Consider the following 14301-nt stretch of genomic DNA (forward strand, 5'->3'; position numbering starts at 1 on the left):
AAAACACTGTAGTAAATACTACACTTTTTTAACTATTGTAAAAACTACAGTATTACATATGCATATACCCTGACCATTCCCCTCCCCCATATCGCAAATTTGTGCCAACCATAAGTGAGAAGTTACATACCAAGTATATAGCATATATTGTGTTCCATGCATGTTACAGAAAATAGAAAGAATTGAACTATTCATTTAGGCTTACTTATTCACAACTTATTTTTTTGTATTTTCTTTTTCACCTTTATTTAACCAGGTAGGCCAGTTGAGAACAAGTTCTCATTTACAACTGTGACCTGGCCAAGATAAAGCAAAGCAGTGCGACACAAACAACAACACAGAGTTACACATGGCATAAACAAATGTACAGTCAATAACACAATAGAATTTAAAAAAAGAAAGTCTATATACAGTGTGTGCAAATGGCGTGAGGAGGTAAGGCAATAAATAGGCCATAGTAGTGAAGTAATTACAATTTAGCAAATTAACACTGGAGTGATAGATGTGCAGATGATGATGTGCAAGTAGAAATACTGGTGTGCAAAAGAGCAGAAAAGTAAATAAAAACAATATGGGGATGAGGTAGGTAGATTGGATGGGCTATTTACAGATGAGCTATGTACAGCTGCAGCGATTGGTTAGCTGCTCAGATAGCTGATGTTTAAAGTTAGTGAGGGAAATATAAGCCTCCAGCTTCAGCGATTTTTGTAATTCGTTCCAGTCATTGGCAGCAGAGAACTGGAAGGAAAGGTGACCAAATAGGTGTTGGCTTTAGGGATGACCATTGAGATATACCTGCTGGTGTTGTTATCGTGACCAGTGAGCTGAGATAAGGCTGAGCTTTACATAGCAAAGACTTATAGATGACCTGGAGCCAGTGAGTCTGGCGACGAATATGTAGCGAGGGCCAGCCGACTAGAGCATACAGGTCGCAGTGGTGGGTGGTATATGGGGCTTTGGTGACATAACAGATGGCACTGTGATAGACTGCGTCCAGTTTGCTGAGTAGAGTGTTGGAGGCTATTTTGTAAATGACATCGCCGAAGTCGAGGATCGGTAGGATAGTCAGTTTTACTAGGGTATGTTTGGCGGCGTGAGTGAAGGAGGCTTTGTTGCAAAATAGAAAGCCGATTGTAGATTTAATTTTGGATTTAAGATGTTTAATTTGAGTCTGGAAGGAGAGTTTACAGTCTAGCCAGACATCTAGGTATTTGTAGTTGTCCACATATTCTAAGTCAGAACCGTCCAGAGTAGTGATGCTAGTCGGGCGGGCGGATGCGGGCAGCGAATGGTTGAAAAGCATGCATTTAGTTTTACTACTGTTTAAGAGCAGTTGGAGGCCACCGAAGGAGTGTTGTATGGCATTGAAGCTCGTTTGAAGGTTTGTTAACACAGTGTCCAAAGAAGGACCAAATGTATACAGAATGGTGTCGTCTGAGTTGAGGTGGATCAGGGAATCACCCGCAGCAAGAGCGACATCGTTGATATATACAGAGAAAAGAGTCGGCCCGAGAATTGAACCCTGTGGTACCCCATAGAGACTGCCAGAGGCCCGGACAACAGGCCCTCTGATTTGACACACTGAACTCTGTCTGAGAAGTAGTTGGTGAACCAGGCACCGCAGTCATTTGAGAAACCAAGGCTGATGAGTCTGCCGATAAGAATAAAGTGATTGACAGAGTCGAAAGCCTTGGCCAGGTCGATAAAGACGGCTGCACAGGACAATCTTTTATCGATGGCGGTTATGATATCGTGTGTGGCTGAGGTGCACCCGTGACCAGCTCGGAAACCGGATTGCACAGCGGAGAACGTACGGTGGGATTCGAAATGGTCAGTGATCTGTTTATTAACTTGGCTTTCGAAGACTTTAGAAAGGCAGGGCAGGATGGATATAGGTGTCACGTCCGGACCAGTAAAGGGGTCATTTTGTTATTGTAGTTGGTCAGGACGTGGCAGGGGTGTGTTTGTTTTGTGTTGTTGGGTTCTTTGGGTTAGTTCTATGTTATGTATTTCTATGTTTGATTTTCTAGTATTTCTATTTCTATGTTCAGGGTTTTGGTTTGGCCTTCAATTGAAGGCAGCTGTTCTTCGTTGCCTTTAATTGGAGGCCATATTTAAGTGGGTTTATTTTCTCTTGTGTTTGTGGGTGGTTGTCTCAATGTATAGTTAGGTTACCTTACAGGACTGTCGTTCATTTTCTTGTTTTGTTTCAGTGTTCACGTTTAAATAAAAGTGTAAGTATGGACACTTACCACGCTGCGTATTGGTCAGATATTTCTTCCTCCTCAGAAGACGAAACTTATGACAATAGGTCTATAACAGTTTGGGTCTAGAGTGTCACCCCCTTTGAAGAGGGGGATGACCGCGGCAGCTTTCCAATCTTTAGGGATCTCGGACGATACGAAAGAGAGGTTGAACAGACTGGTAATAGGGGTTGCAACAATGGCGGCGGATAATTTTAAAAAGAGAGGGTCCAGATTGTCTGGCCCAGCTGATTTGTATGGGTCCAGGTTTTGCAGCTCTTTCAGAACATCTGCTATCTGGATTTGGGTGAAGGAGAAGCTGGGGAGGTTTGGGCAAGTAGCTGCGGGGGTTGCGGAGCTGTTGGCCAGGGTTGGAGTAGCCAGGAGGAAAGCATGGCCAGCCGTAGAGAAATGCTTATTGAAATTCTCGATTATCGTGGATTTATCGGTGGTGACAGTGTTACCTAGCCTCAGTGCAGTGGGCAGCTGGGAGGAGGTGCTTTTGTTCTCCATGGACTTTACAGTGTCCCAAAACCTTTTGGAGTTAGAGCTACAGGATGCAAATTTCTGTACTCACTGGTTATGGAAAATGTGTTATTTTTGTAATTCTCCAGTAGGTTTCCTGAAGGAGAAAGCCTCCACTTCTTTGTAAAAAATTATAATACAAAAACACTATAGTAAATACTACCGTCATGTCTGCAAAAACACTATAGTAATACTACATTATAAACTGGGTGGTTTGAGTCCTGAATGCTGATTGGCTGACAGCCGTGGTATATCAGACCGTATACCACGGGTATGACAAAACATGTATTTTTACTGATCTAATTGCGTTACGTCGTGCCTAAGAACCGCCCTTAGCCGTGATATATTGGCCATATACCACACCCGCTCGTGCCTTATTGCTTAAGAATACTACAATCAGCAAAAACACTACATTAATTACCATAGTATATACAGTGAGGGAAAAAAGTATTTGATCCCCTGCTGATTTCGTACGTTTGCCCACTGACAAAGAAATGATCAGTCTATAATTTGAATGGTAGTTTTACTTGAACAGTGAGAGACAGAAAAAAAAAATCCAGAAAAACCCATGTCAAAAATGTTATAAATTGATTTGCATTTTAATGAGGGAAATAAGTATTTGACCCCCTCTCAATCAGAAAGATTTCTGGCTCCCAGGTGTCTTTTATACAGGTAACGAGCTGAGATTAGGTGCACACTCTTAAAGGGAGTGCTCCTAATCTCAGTTTGTTACCTGTATAAAAGACACCTGTCCACAGAAGCAATCAATCAATCAGATTCCAAACTCTCCACCATGGCCAAGACCAAAGAGCTCTCCAAGGATGTCAGGGACAAGATTGTAGACCTACACAAGGCTGGAATGGGCTACAAGACCATCGCCAAGCAGCTTGGTGAGAAGGTGACAACAGTTGGTGCGATTGTTCACAAATGGAAGAAACAAAAGAACTGTCAATCTCCCTCGGCCTGGGGCTCCATGCAAGATCTCACCTCGTGGATTTGCAATGATCATGAGAACGGTGAGGAATCAGCCCAGAACTACACGGGAGGATCTTGTCAATGATCTCAAGGCAGCTGGGACCATAGTCACCAAGAAAACTATTGGTAACACACTACGCCGTGAAGGACTGAAATCCTGCAGCGCCCGCAAGGTCCCCCTGCTCAAGAAAGCACATATACATGCCCGTCTGAAGTTTGCCAATGAACATCTGAATGATTCAGAGGACAACTGGGTGAAAGTGTTGTGGTCAGATGAGACCAAAATGGAGATCTTTGGCATCAACTCAACTCGCCGTGTTTGGAGGAGGAGGAATGCTGCCTATGACCCCAAGAACACCATCCCCACTGTCAAACATGGAGGTGGAAACATTATGCTTTGGGGGTGTTTTTCTGCTCAGGGGACAGGACAACTTCACCTCATCAAAGGGACGATGGACGGGGCCATGTCCCGTCAAATCTTGGGAGAGAACCTCCTTCCCTCAGCCAGGGCATTGAAAATGGGTTCGTGGATGGGTATTCCAGCATGACAATGACCCAAAACACACGGCCAAGGCAACAAAGGAGTGGCTCAAGAAGAAGTACATTAAGGTCCTGGAGTGGCCCAGCCAGTCTCCAGACCTTAATCCCATAGAAAATCTGTGGAGGAAGCTGAAGGTTTGAGTTGCCAAACGTCAGCCTGGAAACCTTAATGACTTGGGGAAGATCTGCAAAGAGGAGTGGGACAAAATCCCTCCTGAGATGTGTGCAAACCTGGTGGCCAACTACAAGAAACGTCTGACCTCTGTGATTGCCAACAAGGGTTTTGCCACCTAGTACTAAGTCATGTTTTGCAGAGGGATCAAATACTTATTTCCCTCATTAAAATGCAAATCATTTTATAACATTTTTGACATGCGTTTTTCTGGATTTTTTTGTTGTTATTCTGTCTCTCACTGTTCAAATAAACCTACCATTAAAATTATAGATTGATCATTTCTTTGTCAGTGGGCAAACGTACAAAATCAGGGGAACAAATACTTTTTTCCCTCACTGTACTATCAGTCAAATTTGTATTCATAAAGACCTTTTTACATCAGCAGTTGTCACAAAGTGTGTATGCAGAACCCATCCTAAGGCAGCTCCAAAATGCAGGTGTTTCAGACCAGCTCAGTGCTTTCTGTGGTGGTGGGGCAGCCAACGGAAAATACGACGTGTAGGGGTTGGTAATGTTTTCTAGTTGCGCCTTGATTTGCTCAGTGTTCTGTCATTCACGTGGACACTACGTCACCGCAAAAGCTACAGGTCGAGCTCGAAAATTCAAGCCCCTTGGGTGCTGCCATAGAGTTACATTAGAAGTGCCCATCCAAGAAGGCTCAAGGTCATTGACCACAGATAAAATTACATCAAATCACGTTATATCTACCGTAGCGTTGATTGAACTGATCATGTCAACATCATTCCTTCAAAATCTTAGCTAGCAAGCTAGACATCATCATAAATCACGTCGACAATCTACTGTCAAAATCCTTTTCAATCTTTGTCATATGAAGAGAAACTGCTCATCCATATATTTTATACTTATATATTCTCATCCCATTCATTTACTAGATTGTGTGTATTAGGCCGTGCCACCTCCTGTTCAAGTGAGCACAGCACAATAAGGTGAGTCCAAAAATGTCTTGTGTGCTGCTGCATAAATTATGTAATATGCCAGGGAGATATGTGTATTGTAGCTAAGAAAGTAATACTAAGTGTATGTTGTGTAGTAAGATGTTAGTAGCCCATGTGCCTCACCCTAATAATTTGGTCCCTTTCCCCCTCATAACTTAGCCTACTGTTGTGACTTGGTGGAGCACATGTAGCCTATAGGTAGCCTGTTTTAAAGAAATGGCATCATTGAATATTGTAAGAACTTTCATTGTCTGCCTATATGCCCCCTGTCATAGTCGTCGTAAGGGACAGACCAAGGCGCAGCGGGTAAAGTGCTCATACTTAATTTATTCGATGAAAACACTTAAACAAACGATGAAAAAACAGTTCCATAAGGCATCCAGGCTATACAGAAAATAACCACCCACAAAACACAAGTGAAACAACATCAACTAAATATGGCCTTAGAGACAACGACAACCAGCTGCCTCTAGTCGGAGGTCATGCCCAAAAACCAACATAGAAATGGAAAACTAGATTAAACCATAGATATAGAAAACATAGAACACAAATCAAAAACACCAAAACACACAAAACAAACACCCCCTGCCACGCCCTGACCATACTATAATGACAAATAACCCCTTTTACTGGTCAGGACGTGACACCCCCTTTATTTATCCTATGGTTCTGACTTGGTGTACAGAGAGAAAACTGTAAGAACGGCCCGTGTTCTGAATTCTGTTGCTGTACATTTTACATTACATTTTACTACGTCTGTCCAAGCTCGCTCATTAATGTCTTAATTGAAATTGCGGATTGCCTCTTATCCGCTCGTAGTCCCCTTATGCCATTGTTTGTACATCGCAATTGTCAGTAGAAACCACATTTGTTTAAGCAAGTCAGCCTTGTCAGCTATGTTTTTGTAAAAGGCACTAAATGAGGCTGAATTAGCTGTTTCGCTGCCAGACAAGGCTCTGCTGATAGCCAGGTGTAGCAGTGGTAAAGATTCACTCCATCGTGCTGAAAAGAAAGCTCTGCTGTTGGGACAGCTTTATGTATGCCCCAACAGTTTGTGGGCACCGTTTGTCCCCATTATAGGGCAATTCATGTATTGTTTAGTGTTGTGTTGTGTAGTAGCTTTGCAAGCATGCATCTAAAAAAAAGAATTTACCCCACCAAAATTGACATGCTAAAATCGTCACTGTTTATAACATAGTATACTGAAGTATTTTTTAATGTGGGTATATATTGGCTGGTACAGAATCAGTTTGGGGTGTAGCTTATGATTGACATTTCATTTTTTGTTTGATATTGTTTCTTTGATGAAGACTATTCAAGCAACATTCACATGATGAGCAACCCAATAATTTTCCTAATATCTTACCAGATAAACTCAGCAAAAAAAGAAACGTCCCTTTTTCATGACCCTGTCTTTCAAAGATAATTCGTAAAAATCCAAATAACTTCACAGATCTTCATTGTAAAGGGGTAAAACACTGTTTCCCATGCTTGTTCAATGAACCATAAACAATTAATGAACATGCACCTGTGGAACGGTCGTTAAGACACTAACAGCTTACAGATGTAGGCAATTAAGGTCACAGTTATGAAAACTTAGGACAGTAAAGAGGCCTTTCTACTGACTCTAAAAAACACCAAAAGAAAGATGCCCAGGGTCCCTGCTCATCTGCGTGAACGTGCCTTAGGCATGCTGCAAGGAGGCATGAGGACTGCAGATGTGGCCAGGGCAATAAATTGCAATGTCCGTAATGTGAGATGCCTAAGACAGCGCTACAGGGAGACAGGACGGACAGCTGATCGTCCTCGTAGTGGCAGACCACGTGTAACAACACCTGCACAGGATCGGTACATCCGAACATCACACCTGCGGAACAGGTACAGGATGGCAACAACAACTGCCCGAGTTATACCAGGAACACACAATCCCTCCATCAGTGCTCAGACTGTCCGCAATAGGCTGAGAGAGGCTGGACTGAGGGTTTGTAGGCCAGTTGTAAGGCAGGTCCTCACCAGACAACACCGGCAACAACGTCGCCTATGGGCACAAACCCACCGTTGCTGGACCAGACAGGACTGGCAAAAAGTGCTCTTCTCTGACGAGTCGCGGTTTTGTCTCACCAGGGGTGATGGTCGGATTCACGTTTATCGTCAAAGGAATGAGTGTTACACCAAGGCATGTATTCTGGAGCGGGATCGATTTGGAGGTGGAGGGTCCGTCATGGTCTGGGGCGGTGTGTCACAGCATCATCGAACTGAGCTTGTTGTCATTGCAGCCAATCTCAACACTGTGCGTTACAGGGAAGACATCCTCCTCCCTCATGTGGTACCCTTCCTTCAGGCTCATCCTGACATGACCTTCCAGCATGACAATGCCATCAGCCATACTGCTCGTTCTGTGCATGATTTCCTGCAAGACAGGAATGTCAGTGTTCTGCCATGGCCAGCGAAGAGCCCGGATCTCAATCCCATTGAGCATGTCTGGGACCTGTTGGATTGGAGGGTGAGGGCTAGACCCATTCCCCCCAGAAATGTCTGGGAACTTGCAGGTGCCTTGGTGGAAGAGTGGGGTAACATCTCACAGCAAGAACTGGCAATCTGGTGCAGTCCATGAGGAGGAGATGCACTGCTCCTCATGCTGTTCTTCTACCAATCTCACTGCAACTCCCCTCCAAGTCTCCGACCACTACCTCGCTCTCCTCCAACACTACTCACTCTGCCCCTACTCGCTCTCTCTATCCTGCTACTCTCTCCTCTTCCATCCTATCATCTCTTCCCTCTGCCCATCCTTCTCCAACCAATCCCCTGATTCTGTCTCCTCAACCCTCCTCTCCTCCCTTTCTGCATCCTTTGACTCTCTATGTCCCCTATCCTCCCGGCCGGCTCGGTCCTCCCCTCCTGCTCCGTGGCTTGACGACTCATTGCGAGCTCACAGAACAGGGCTCCGGGCAGCCGAGCAGAAATGGAGGAAAACTAGCCTCCCTGCGGACCAGGAAATTGTTTCACTCCCTCCTCTCCACATTTTCTTCCTCTGTTTCTGCTGCTAAAGCCACTTTCTACCACTCTAAATTCCAAGCATCTGCCTCTAACCCTAGGAAGCTATTTGCCACCTTCTCCTCCCTCCTGAATCCTCCTCCCCCTCCCCCCCTCCCTCTCTGCGGACGACTTTGTCAACCATTTTGAAAAGAAAGTTGACGACATCCAATCCTCGTTTGTTAAGTCAAACGACACCGCTGGTCCTGCTCACATTGCCCTACCCTATGCTTTGACCTCTTTCTCCCCTCTCTCTCCAGATGAAATCTTGCGACTTGTGACGGCCGGCCGCCCAACAACCTGCCCACTTGACCCTATCCCCTCCTCTCTTCTCCAGACCATTTCCGGAGACCTTCTCCCTTACCTCACCTCGCTCATCAACTCATCCTTGACCGCTGGCTACGTCCCTTCCGTCTTCAAGAGAGCGAGAGTTGCCATCTCAAAAAACCTACACTCGATCCCTCCGATGTCAACAACTACAGACCAGTATCCCTTCTTTCTTTCCTCTCCAAAACTCTTGAGCGTGCCGTCCTTGGCCAGCTCTCTTGCTATCTCTCTCAGAATGACCTTCTTGATCCAAATCAGTCAGGTTTCAAGACTGGTCATTCAACTGAGACTACTCTTCTCTGTGTCACGGAGGCTCTCCGCACTGCTGAAGCTAACTCTCTCTCCTCTGCTCTCATCCTTCTAGACCTATCTGCTGCCTTTGATACTGTGAACCATCAGATCCTCCTCTCCCCCCTCTCCGAGTTGGGCATCTCCGGCGCGGCTCACTCTTGGATTGCGTCCTACCTGACAGGTCGCTCCTACCAGGTGGCATGGCGAGAATCTGTCTCCGCACCACGTGCTCCCACCACTGGTGTCCCCCAGGGCTCAGTTCTAGGCCCTCTCCTATTCTCGCTATACACCAAGTCACTTGGCTCTGTCATATCCTCACATGGTCTCTCCTATCATTGCTACGCAGACGACACACAATTAATCTTCTCCTTTCCCCCTTCTGATAACCAGGTGGCGAATCGCATCTCTGCATGTCTGGCAGACATATCAGTGTGGATGACGGATCACCACCTCAAGCTGAACCTCGGCAAGACGGAGCTGCTCTTCCTCCCGGGGAAGGACTGCCCGTTCCATGATCTCGCCATCACGGTTGACAACTCCATTGTGTCCTCCTCCCAGAGTGCTAAGAGCCTTGGCGTGACCCTGGACAACACCCTGTCATTCTCCGCTAACATCAAGGCGGTGACCCGATCCTGTAGGTTCATGCTCTACAACATTTGCAGAGTACGACCCTGCCTCACACAGGAAGCGGCGCAGGTCCTAATCCAGGCACTTGTCATCTCCCGTCTGGATTACTGCAACTTGCTGTTGGCGGGGCTCCCTGCCTGTGCCATCAAACCCCTACAACTCATCCAGAACGCCGCAGCCTGTCTGGTGTTCAACCTTCCCAAGTTCTCTCACGTCACCCCGCTTCTCCGCACACTCCACTGGCTTCCAGTTGAAGCTCGCATCTGCTACAAGACCATGGTGCTTGCCTACGGAGCTGTGAGGGGAACGGCACCTCCGTACCTTCAGGCTCTGATCAGTACCTACACCCAAAGAAGGGCACTGCGTTCATCTACGTCTGGCCTGCTCGCATCCCTACCTCTACGGAAGCACAGTTCCCGCTCAGCCCAGTCAAAACTGTTCGCTGCTCTGGCACCCCAATGGTGGAACAAGCTCCCTCACGATGCCAGGACAGCGGAGTCAATCACCACCTTTCGGAGACACCTGAAACCCCACCTCTTTAAGGAATACCTGGGAATAATAATAATAATCCTTCTAACCCCCCCCCCCCAAAAAAGATATAGATGTACTATTGTAAAGTGGTTGTTCCACTGGATATCATAAGGTGAATGCACCAATTTGTAAGTCGCTCTGAATAAGAGCGTCTGCTAAATGACGTAAATGTAAATGTAAATGTAATGCAGCTGGTGGCCATACCAGATACTGACTGTTACTTTTGATTTTGACCCCCCATTTGTTCAGGGACACATTATTCCATTTCTGTTAGTCACATGTTGTCACGATTCCCACCGACGGTGGCGCCCCCTCCTGCTCGGGTGGCGCTCGGCGGTCGTCGTCACCGGCCTATTAGCTGCCACTGATTCCCCTTTTTGGTTTTCCCTTTTTTTTGGTTTTGTGCACCTGGTTTGAGTGTGGTTAATTAGCGGGGCTATTTATGTGAGCTGGTCCGCTTCCGTGTTGTGCGGGATTATTTCAATGTTAACGTTTCATGTTCGTGTCGGCGCTAGTCTACGCCGTGTGTACTTTCTCCCCTGTGTTTGGGAATATTTTGTTTCAGTAGTGAGTCTACATTAAATACGCCACTACCCTGTGCTCGCTGTTTCCTGTGCCTCATTCCTTCACCACGACTGCCAATCCGTTACACATGTCTGTGGAACTTGTTCAGTTTATGTCTCAGTTGTTGAATCTTGTTATGTTCATACAAATATTTATACATGTTAAGTTTGCTGAAAATAAACGCTGTTGACAGTGAGAGGACGTTTCTTTTTTTGCTGAGTTATATGTATATATACAGTTGAAGACAGAAGTTTACATACACCTTAGCCAAATACATTTAAACTCAGTTTTTCACAATTCCTGACATTTAATTCTAGTAAAAATTCCCTGTCTTAGGTCAGTTAGGATCACCACTTTATTTTAAGAATGTGAAATGTCAGCATAATAGTAGTGACAATGATTTATTTCACAATGCAAATAGTCCGGGTAGCCATTTGATTAGGTGTTCAGGAGTCTTATGGCTTGGGGGTAAAAACTATTGAGAAGCCTTTTTGTCCTAGACTTGGTACTCCGGTACCGCTTGCCATGCAGTAGTAGAGAGAACAGTCTATGACTGGGGTGGCTGGGGTCTTTGACAATTTTTTGGGCCTTCCTCTGACACCGCCTGGTGTAGAGGTCCTGGATGGCAGGCAGCTTAGCCCCAGTGATGTACTGGGCCGTACGCACTACCCTCTGTAGTGCCTTGCGGTCAGAGGCCGAGCAATTGCCGTACCAGGCAGTGATGCAACCAGTCAGGATGCTTTCGATGTTGCAGCTGTAGAACCTTTTGAGGATCTCAGGCCCCTGCCAAATCTTGTTAGTTTCCTGAGGGGGAATAGGCTTTGTCATGCCCTCTTCACGACTGTCTTGGTGTGTTTGGACCATTCTAGTTTGTTGTTGATGTGGACACCAAGGAACTTGAAGCTCTCAACCTGCTCCACTACAGCCCCGTCGATGAGAATGGGGGTGTGCTCTGTGTTCCTTTTCCTGTATTCCACAATCATCTCCTTAGTCTTGGTTACATTGAGGGATAGGTTGTTATTCTGGTACCACCCAGCCAGGTCTCTGACCTACTCCCTATAGGCTGTCTCGTCGTTGTCGGTGATCAGGCCTACCACTGTTGTGTCGTCTGCAAACTTAATGATGGTGTTGGAGTCGTGCTTGGCCATACAGTTGTGGGTGAACAGGGAGTACAGGAGGGGACTGAACACGCACCCCTGGGGAGCTCCAGTGTTGAGGATCAGCGTGGCAGATGTGTTGCTACCTACCCTCACCACCTGGGGGCGGCCCGTCAGGAAGTCCAGGATCCAGTTGCAGAGGGAGGTGTTTAGTCCCAGGATCCTTAGCTTAGTGATGAGCTTTGAGGGTACTATGGTGTTGAACGCTGAGCTGTAGTCAATGAATAGCATTCTCACATAAGTGTTCCTTTTGTTCAGGTGGGAAAGGGCAGTGTGGAGTGCAATAGAGATTGCATCATCTGTGGAGAGAGAGATCAAGTAGTAGAATCTCTACCTGATTACTACTGGAAGCACTACTGTTTTCCTACTGAACACTACAAAACTCAATCTTACCAAGGAGGCCCCTGTTGAGGGCCTCCTTGGCAACAGGTTAAAAAAATGTAAGTAGAATGGGGAAGTATACTAATATGAAAATACTATACATTTGCATATAAACACATACTTATTAGCTAGCATGATGAAAACAGAGGCTACATAGCTAATGTTATATTTCAATAGGGCTAGCAAGCTGCTAGGCTAAACACAATACATCTCTATGACAATGGCTAAGACCGTTTTGGCTAGCAATTTTTTTGATGTAGTAAAAAGTTATATAAACAGCTAAACAATGACATGTAAGTACTCATAAAACATAAAGGAAAATTAAACCTACAGATGGTGTCAGCCTAAGGGGTATAAAAGACAGGATGGAAGGATGGAAGATGATTATATTTGGGATTGTCAAACACCAGCTAGCTAACAACAACCAACTTTTCTTCAACTCTTCTTCTGCGGTCACGAGCACAGGATGTGCAGCCACAAGCTGCAAAACTCTACTGCTCACTACTGAAAAGTCGGTGCAGTTTGCCTGTAGTGTTTTGGCTACTTATTTACTACCAACATCAAGTAGTAGAATCTCTACCTGATTACTACTGGGAGCACTACTGTTTTCCTACTGAACACTACAAAACTCTACTTGAGTAGTGCGCTTGAGTAGTGCATACATTATACATTTACTACACAATTCCTACAATTCCTAGGTTTTGTATAGTAATTCAGTAGTACTTTATCATGAGGGATCTGAATTGGGTGGCTGTCCTTCATGTTCTTCTTGGCCTTCTATGACACCGGGTGCTGTAGATGTCATGGAGGGCAGGCAGTGTGCCCCTGGAGAGCCCTGTGTTTGCGGGTGGTGCAGTTGCCGTGCCAGGCGGTGATACAGCCCGTCAGAAGTATCTCGATGGTGCATCTGTAGAAGTTTGTGAGGGTCTTGGGGGCCGAGCTGAATTTCTTCAGCTTCCTGAGGTTGAAGAGGTGCTCTTGCGCCTTCTTCACCATAGTGTTAGTGTGGAGGGACCATTTCAGGTCCTCAGTGAGGAACTTGAAATATTTTACCCTCTCCACTGCAGCCCCGTAGATGTGTATGGGGGCGTGCTCTCTCTGCTGTGTCCTATAGTTACTCTTTTACTGACAGGTACTGTTCTGGGGATAGATCACTGTCATCCTGAGATCTCACAGCACACGTAGCCTAACCCATACATATCATGATATTTCACAGGCTCTACATGGGCTTACCTGGATGTGCCTTGCAATCACTCTTTCTCTTGTGAAGGACACACACACAAACACACACACTGTACAGCAGCAGTGCCACCCTCTGGCAGTTTTCTATACTGTGTCTGTAACATTGCTACATAACACTGCCAAGTTTCTAGTTTTGGGAATACAAATAATGATGTGTTTGCTGGTGTTTCACCCAGGTCAGTACAAATGGTTAATTAATGTCAATCTGCAGTTTTAAACATTTCCTGTGATTGTTCCCTATTGTCTTTTGCAGTCTTATGATTGAGATTGTATCATTCAATCAATGCTCCTGGCTCCCGTGTGGCACAGTGGTCTAAGGCACTACATCTCAGTGCTATAAGGGTCACTACAGACCCTGTTGGTTCGATTCCAGGCTGTATCACAACTGGCTGTGATTGAGAGTCTCATAGGGCAGCACACAATTGGCCCAGGGTTGTTTGAGTTTGGCTGGTGTAGGCCGTCATTGTAAAGAAGAATGTGTTCTTAACTGACTTGCCTAAATAAAACAATTGTTACTACACTTCTTCCCAACCACTGAATTTTCATCAATCCTCCACACAGAAATTATACTGCTAGTGGGCTGTAGCCTATATAAAATTCTCTCTTGGATGAGTACAGGACAAGCCTATCCCTACAGAAAGTTTTGTGAAAAAAAAATACTGGTGAAAAGGAAATTGGCAAGAGGGTGGAACTAATTAGTGCAAGAAAGAAAGAAAGTTTTTCCTGGCTATAAA

This window comes from Salmo trutta, chromosome 14, assembly GCF_901001165.1.
Source record: "Salmo trutta chromosome 14, fSalTru1.1, whole genome shotgun sequence".
Classification (NCBI taxonomy): domain Eukaryota; kingdom Metazoa; phylum Chordata; class Actinopteri; order Salmoniformes; family Salmonidae; genus Salmo; species Salmo trutta.